The sequence below is a fragment of the Erinaceus europaeus genome, chromosome 7 (genome assembly GCF_950295315.1).
Source record: "Erinaceus europaeus chromosome 7, mEriEur2.1, whole genome shotgun sequence".
Classification (NCBI taxonomy): domain Eukaryota; kingdom Metazoa; phylum Chordata; class Mammalia; order Eulipotyphla; family Erinaceidae; genus Erinaceus; species Erinaceus europaeus.
The window spans coordinates 40,239,565-40,248,526 of record NC_080168.1 but is presented as its reverse complement, the minus strand read 5'-3'; positions in this window follow the sequence as shown (position 1 = coordinate 40,248,526).

Genomic DNA, 8,962 nt, shown 5'->3' with positions numbered 1-8,962 from the left:
GCAGGTCTGCAGGTGTCAATCTTTCTCTCTCCCTATCAAATAAAATGGAAACAAAACAATTTATTTAAAGACCTCTGGCTGGTGTGCCCAGTTGAAAAACATGTTACCATGCACAAGGACCAGGCTCAAACCCCCTAGCACATCCCCACCTGCAGGAGGGGAAACTTCATGATCAGTGAAACAGTGCTGCAGGTCCCTCTTCTCCCTCTGTGTTTAATTTAATTTAATTAAAAAATTTTTATTACCACCAGGGGTGTTTCAGGGGCTTGGTGCCTGTAAAACAAATTCACACGCATAGCAGCCATTTTTTCCAGGTTTTTTTTTTTCTTCTATATTTGCTAAGACAAAGAGAAATTGAGAGAGGGAGAGAGACAGAGAAAATCTGTAGTAATTGCTTCGCCATTCGTGAAGCATCCCTTGGTAGGTGGGGAGTAGGACTTGAGCCCGGGCCCTTGCTCATGGTAATGTGTACAGCATTTAACCAGGTGTGCCACCACCCAGCCAACTATCTCCCTTCTCCATCTCTCCCCTTCTATCTCAATGTCCCTCGGTCTTATCAGATAAAAGAAAAAAAAAGTTAAAATGACCTCTGAGGTTCCTCTGAGCTTATGGTGGTGATTATACATAAACAATCCCTAAAAAGGAATCCTTTCTCAGCACTCCCAGTCCACTGAATAACACATACGGAATGGATCTAAGGACAAAGTGTCATGTTGCAGAAGAATGTTTGTATTGATGGGCAGATATTGCACATGCCACAGAAGTGGTACCATGCCATCACTGGCTTCTGCAAAGACTCCTTTGGGTTTTTAATACACTGATCATTTTACAGAAGAAAACATGTGCCAGGAAACAACAAGACCCATGAAAGAAATATTATATGGCCTGGGGGATTTTTTCTTTTTTTGGTAATAAAGGACTTGCTTATAAAATGACAACATAGTATTGGAGGAATTATAAGTATGGATAAATTCTAGATTCAACAGCTGTAGAGTAGATTAGAGAAAGTAAGCTTTTAAATAAGAAATAATAAATATACATGTGAAATTGCCCCGTGACTGTCCTGTTTTAGAATTGCATGCTGTCATATCAGATTTTTTAAATTTCTTTATTGGGGAATTAATGATGTACATTCGACAGTAAATACAATAGTTTGTACATGCATAATGCTTCCCAGTTTTCCATATAACAATACAACCCCCACTAATTCCTCTGTCATCCTTCTTGGATCCTTATATCAGATCTTATACATTCATCTAGAAGGTGTCATACTCCTCATCTCCAATCTGCCTCAGGAATCAGGAAAAAAAGGTTAATAGGGAATTTATTTTCTTTTTGCTAAATGTCTCATTTGGTTTCTCCCTCTCCCCTTTTGTAACTTTTGGATGAATATAACACCAAACTACAAAATAACAAGAGTTAAATCAAGGTAGAACTATTTCTTGCTCACACAGATCAAATCAAAAAGTAACTAGCTTATAGTCATAGTGGCTATATATATATAGGACTTCAGAATGCTTCTTGACCTATAATCCTTCAGGTAACTTCATAGTCTAAAATGGCTGCTAGTGCTCTGGCCATTTCATTCACATTTCAGGAATCAGAAAATAAAAAGGGGGGGTAGAGGGACGGGGACAGGACTCAGTATCTCCTTTTAAGAAGCCTTCTTTGTAGTCTTATATATTAACACCTAATATATTCCACCAGCTGGAATTTGGTAATGTGACTATATATGGCTATAAAAAAGAATGGTGAGACCTCTTCAGAGCCCTATCCCAATAGGGAAAGATAGAAACAGGCTGGGGGTATGGATCAACCTGCCAACATCCATGTCCAGCAGAGAAGAATTACAGAAGCCAGACCTCCTACCTTCTGCACCACAAAAAGAATTTGGGGGGGCCGGGTAATAGCACACCTGTCTGAGTGCACATTATGATGTACAAGGACCTAAGTTTGAGTTCCTGGTCCCCACTTGCAGGGGAAAAGCTTTGTGGGTGGCGAAGCAGTGCTGTGGGTCTCTGTCTTTCCTCTACCATTTCCTTCCCCTTATTTCTGGCTGCCTCTATCCAACAAATAAATAAAGATAATTAAAAAATAAATAAAAGAATTTTGGTACATAATCCCAGAAGGGTAGAAATGTTAGGAGAAAATGATTAGAGGGCTCTGAAACTCAATTCCACCAGGACCCAGAAAGAGAAGAGAAAGACATTCCAAATTAGTTATAAGTATAGCTGTGACTTAAAATGGAAGAGACACCCCCACACCTATGGACATTTAATCTATGACAAAGGGGCCCAGACTATTAAATGGGGAAAGCAGAGTCTCTTCAACAAATGGTGTTGGAAACAATGAGTTGAACCATGCAGAAGAATGAAACTGAACCACTGTATTTCACCAAATACAAAAGTAAATTCCAAGTGGATCAAGGACTTGGATGTTAGACCAGAAACTATCAGATACTTAGAGGAAAATACTGGCAGAACTCTTTTCCACATACATTTTAAAGACATCTTCAATGAAACAAATCCAATTACAAAGAAGACTAAGGCAAGTATAAACCTATGGGACTACATCAAATTAAAAAGCTTCTGCACAGCAAAAGAAACCACTACCCAAACCAAGAGACCTGTAACAGAATGGGAGAAGATTTTTACATGCCATACATCAGACAAGAGTTTAATAACCAACATATATAAAGAGCTTGTCAAACTCAACAACAAGACAACAAATAAACCCATCCAAAAATGGGGGGGGGCAATGACATGGACAGAATATTCACCACAGAAGAGGTCCAAAGGCCAAGAAACACATGAAAAAATGCTCCAAGTCTCTGATTGTCAGAGAAATGCAAATAAAGACAACAATGAGATACCACTTCACTCCCGTGAGAATGTCATACATCAGAAAAGGTAACAGCAGCACATGCTGGAGAGGGTGTGGGGTTAAAGGAACTCTCCTACACTGCTGGTGGGAATGTCAATTGGCCCAACCTCTGTGGAGAACAGTCTGGAGAACTCTCAGAAGGCTAGAAATAAACCTACCCTATGACCCTGCAATTCCTCTCCTGGGGATATATCCTAAGGAACCCAACATACCCATCGAAAAAGATCTGTGTACACATATGTTCTTGGCAGCACAATTTGTAATAGCCAAAACCTGGAAGCAACCCAGGTGTCCAACAACAGATGAGTGGCTGAGCAAGTTGTGGTATATATACACAATGGAATACTACTCAGCTGTAAAAAATGGTGACTTCACAGTTTTCAGCCGATCCTGGATGGACCTTGAAAAATTCATGTTAAGCGAAACAAGTCAGAAACAGAAGGATGATCTCACTCTCAGGCAGAAGTTGAAAAACAAGATCAGAAAAAAAAAAAACACAAATAGAACCTGAACTGGAATTGGCATATCATACCAAAGTAAAAGACTCTGGGATGGGTGGTTGGGTGGGGAGAATACAGATCCGAGAAGGATGACAGAGGACCTAGTGGGGGTTGTATTGTTATATGGGAAACTGGGAAATGTTATGCATGTACAAACTATTGTATTTACTGTTGAATGTAAAACATTAATTCCCCAATAAAGAAATAAAAAAAGGAATGCCACAGCCTGGGGAATAAAAAACATAAATACTAAAAAAAAAAAAATGGAAGAGACAAGAGGACCACAGGGGAAAAAAGTGGAAAAATAAATAGATACATGATAGATAGATAGATAGATAGATAGATAGATGATGGACAGTTATAGAAATAGCAGTCAACCCATATTTGTGACCTTGGAAGAATCACTGCAGTTTCCAATGAAGGGAGTAAGGACAAAGAACTCTGGGGGGTGGAAATGGTGTGGACTTGTACCCTTGATATTTTGTAATTTTGTAAATTACTAACACATCTTTTTAATGATGAGAAATGTATACTTTCATTTTCAGTGGAAATGGGTTTCTGCTATTACAGAGAATGAGGAGAATGCATGTGCAATAGGCAAATGTCAATGTCTGCTGCACCTTTCAAAATAAAAGGAATAATATTTCCTGAATCAACAAAGAGTACAAAGAAGTATGAAAAATATACCTCATCTGGGGGGGGCTGGATGGTTACCATGTGTTACCATGCACAAAGACCTGGGTTCCCACCTGCAGGGAGGAAAGCTTCACAAGTGGTACAGCAGTGATGCAGATGTCTCTCTGCTTCTCCTTCCCTCTCTATCCCTCTTACCTCTCAATTTATCTGTGTTCTATTAAATTAAATAAAGTTAAAATCATTTTTAAAAGCACGCTTTAATAAACATATGTCAGCACCACACTATTTCAATTACTATTGCTTTACAGTAAGTTTTGGAGTTGGAAAATGTAAGTCTTCCAATTTATCTTTTTTCAGTATTGTTTCTGATATTCAGGAATGTGAGAATTAACACTTCTATTTCTTCAGAGGTACCATTAGCATTATTTTTAAAAATTTTTTTACTGGGGAATTAATGTTTTACATTCAACAGTAAATACAGTAGTTTGTATATGCATAACATTTCCCAGTTTCCCATATAACAATACAACCCCCACTAGGTCCTCTGTCATCCTTCTCGGATCTGTATTCTCCCCACCCAACCACCCATCCCAGAGTCTTTTACTTTGGTGTGATATGCCAATTCCAGTTCAGGTTCTACTTGTGTTTTCTTTTCTGATCTTGTTTTTCAACTTCTGCCTGAGAGTGAGATCATCCTTCTGTTTCTGACTTGTTTCGCTTAACATGAATTTTTCAAGGTCCATCCAGGATCGGCTGAAAACTGTGAAGTCACCATTTTTTACAGCTGAGTAGTATTCCATTGTGTATATATACCACAACTTGCTCAGCCACTCATCTGTTGTTGGACACCTGGGTTGCTTCCAGGTTTTGGCTATTACAAATTGTGCTGCCAAGAACATATGTGTACACAGATCTTTTTCGATGGGTATGTTGGGTTCCTTAGGATATATCCCCAGGAGAGGAATTGCAGGGTCATAGGGTAGGTTTATTTCTAGCCTTCTGAGAGTTCTCCAGACTGTTCTCCACAGAGGTTGGGCCAATTGACATTCCCACCAGCAGTGTAGGAGAGTTCCTTTAACCCCACACCCTCTCCAGCATGTGCTGCTGTTACCTTTTCTGATGTATGACATTCTCACGGGAGTGAAGTGGTATCTCATTGTTGTCTTTATTTGCATTTCTCTGACAATCAGAGACTTGGAGCATTTTTTCATGTGTTTCTTGGCCTTTGGACCTCTTCTGTGGTGAATATTCTGTCCATTTTTGGATGGGTTTATTTGTTGTCTTGTTGTTGAGATTTTCAAGTTCTTTATATATTCTGGTTATTAGCCTCTGGTCTGATGTATGGCATGTAAAGATCTTCTCCCATTCTGTTACGGGTCTCTTGGTTTGGGTAGTGGTTTCTTTAGCTGTGTAGAAGCTTTTTAATTTGATGTATTCCCATAGGTTTATGCTTATCTTAGTCTTCTTTGTAATTGGATTTGTTTCATTGAAGATGTCTTTAAAATTTATGCGGAAAAGAGTTCTGCCAGTATTTTCCTCTAAGTATCTGATAGTTTGTAGTCTAACATCCAAGTCCTTGATCCACTTGGAATTTACTTTTGTATTTTGTGAAATATAGTGGTTCAGCTTCATTCTTCTGAAGGTTTCAACTCATTTTTTCCAACACCATTTTAAAAAATATTTTTATTTATTTTTTATTGGATAGAGACAGAGAGAGAAATTGAGAGGGAAGGGGGAGATAGAAAGGGAGAGAGAGAGAGAGAGACACCTGCAGCCCTGCTTCACCACTTGTGAATCTTTCCTCCTGCAGGTGGAGGTCAGGGGCTTGAACCTGGATCCTTGTGCACTGTAATATGAGTGCTTAACCCGGTGCGCCACTGCCTGGCCCCTACCAATACCATTTGTTGAAGAGATTCAAATTTCCCCATTTAGTAGTCTGGGCACCTTTGTCAAAGATTAGGTGTTTATAAGTGTGGGGGCTTACTTCTGGGCTCTCAATTCTATTCCACTGGTCAGTATGTCTATTCATGTTCTAGTACCAAGCAGTTTTGATGACAATGGCCCTATAATATAATTTGAGATCTGGGAGTGTGATGCCTGTAGTTCTATTCTTTCTTCTCAAGATTGTTTTGGCAATTCTAGGTCTTTTCTGGTTCCAGATAAAAATTTGTAACATTTGTTCTATTTTCCTAAAAAAATGTGATTAGGATCTTGATGGGGATAACATTAAATGTGTATATGGCTCTGGGTAGTATATTCATTTTGATGATGTAATTTCTTCCAACGCATGAACATGGAATATCTTTCCACTTCTTTGTGTCTTTTTCTTTTTTTGTGGTGACTTATAATTTTTAGTATACAAGTATTTCACTTCTTTGATTAGGTGTATTCATAGATATTTTATTATTTTTGTTACTATAGTACAAGGAATTGATTTCTGTATTTCATCTTCTTCTAACTTAGTGTTTGCATAGAGGAATGCCACTGACTTTTGAATGTTAATTTTGTTGCCTGACAACTTACTGTATTGCCTGATGATTTCCAAAAGCTTCTTGCTGGATTGCTTAGGTTTTTCTATGTATACTATCATGTCATCTGCAAATAGGGAGATTTTAACTTCTTCTCTTCCAATCTGTATCCCCTTAATTCCTTGCTCCTGCCTGATTGCTATGGAAAGAACTTCCAACACTATGTTGAATAGGAATGGTGATAGTGAGCAGCCCTGTCTAGTACCTGATCTGAGTGGGAATGCTTCATTTTTTTCACCATTGAATATGATGTTGGCTGTAGGTTTGCTATATATAGACTCCACTATCTTCAGGAATTTTCCATCTATTCCAATTTTTTGTAGTGTTTTGATCATAAAAGGATGTTGTATTTTGTCAAAGGCTTTCTCTGCATCTATTGATATGACCATGTGGTTTTTGGTCTTGCTTTTGTTGATGTGGTGGATCACATTGATTGATTTACGTATGTTAAACCAACTTTGCATGCCTGGGATAAACCTCACCTGGTCATGATGAACAATCTTTTTAATATAGTGTTGGCTAGAATTTTGCTCAATATTTTAGCATCTATGTTCATCAGAGATATTGGTCTGTAGTTTTCCTTTTTGGTTGTGTCCCTGTCTGCTTTTGGTATCAGAGTGATGTTGGCTTCATAGAAGCAGGAAGGGAGTATTCCTGTATTTCCAATCTTCTGGAAGACTTTTAAAAGTAGAGGTATTAGTTCTTCTTTGAAGGTTTTGTAGAATTCATTTGTAAAACCATCTGGTCCAGGACTTTTATTTTTAGGAAGATTTTTGATAACTGTTTCAATTTCATTATCTGTGATGTGCCTGTTCATGTTATCTACTTCCTCTTTATTTAGTTTTGGAAGTTGGTAGGTATCTGTTTTTTCCAGGTTCTCTATCTTGGTGGCATATAGTTGTTCATAGAAGCCTCGCATGATATGTTGAATTTCTGTGGTGTCTGTTGTGATATCTCCTCTTTCATTTAGTATCTGATTTATTTGGGTCTTCTCCTTTTTTGTTTTGTGAGTCTGGCTAAAGTTTTTTCATTTTTGTTCACTCTTTTGAAAAACCAACATTTAATTTCATTGATCTTTTGTATGGTTTTCTTATTCTCAATGTTATTGATTTCTGTCCTAACTTTAGTGATTTCTGCCCTGCTGGTTGCTATAGGGTTCCTTTGTTCTTCTTCTTCTTCGAGGTCTTTAAGATGTGCAATCAGGCTGTTTATTTGTGATTTTGTTTTGTTTCCTAATGTGTGCTTGTATAGCTATGAACTTCCCTCTCAGTACTGTCTTAGCTGTGTCCCAAATATTTCGATAGCTTGTTTCTTCATTTTCATTGAACTCTCGAAACATTTTGATTTCTTCCTTTGTTTCCTCTTTGACCCAGAAGTTGTTAAGAAGTGTACTGTTGAGCTTCCACATTTTGGGACTATTACTAATCTTTTGTTGATTGTGAAGTGTTAATTTAATTCCACTGTGGTCTGAGAAGATGCTTGGGATGATTTCAATCCTCTTGAATTTGCTGATGCTGTCTTTGTGGCTTAACATATGATCAGTCCTTGAGAATGACCCATGTGGATTTGAGTAAAATGTGTATTCCAATTTCTTGGGATGAATGACTCTGAAAATGTCCAACAGTTCTAGTTTATCTGTCTCTTCATTTAGCTCCCTTACGTCCTTATTGATTTTCTGCCTGGATGATCTGTCAAGTTGAGAGAGTGGGGTGTTGAAGTCCCCTACTATGACTGTGTTGCTGTTAATATATTGCTGTAGCTCTTTCAATAGACATTTGATGTATTTAGATGGCTACTCATTGGATGCATAGATGTTAATAATTGTTAATTCTTCTTAATTGACTGAGCATTAAGTAGTGTCCATTCCTATGTTTTTTAATCTTATCTTATCTGCTCTTTTTTGTGGGCCATTGACTTGTATGATAGTTTTGCATCCTTTCACTTTAAGTCTGTGTCTTATTGAGTTAGGTGGGATTCTTGCAAACAACATATGGTGGGGTTGTGTTTTCCAATCCATCTTCCTACTCTGTGCCTTTTAATAGGTGATTCAGGCCATTGACATTTATTTATATTATAGAGTGAAGATATTTTAATGCCATTACTGTATATTTTTAGAGTGTTCTGATACATGGCCTATTTATGGTGGTCTGACTGTTTATAGGAAATCTTTCAGATCTTCTTTCATGGCAGGCTTGGCAATAGTTGATTCCTTCAACCGTTGCTTGTCTGATAAAAGTTTTGATGCCTTCATCTAGTCTGAATGACAATCTAGCAGGATACATTTTTCTTGGTTGAAAGCCTTTCTCATTGAGCCCTCGATAGATAGCTTGCCATTCGCTTCTAGCCTGTGGTGTTTGTATGGAAAAGTCTGATGCTAATCTTATGGGTTTTTCTCTGTAGATGACTCTTTGTTTT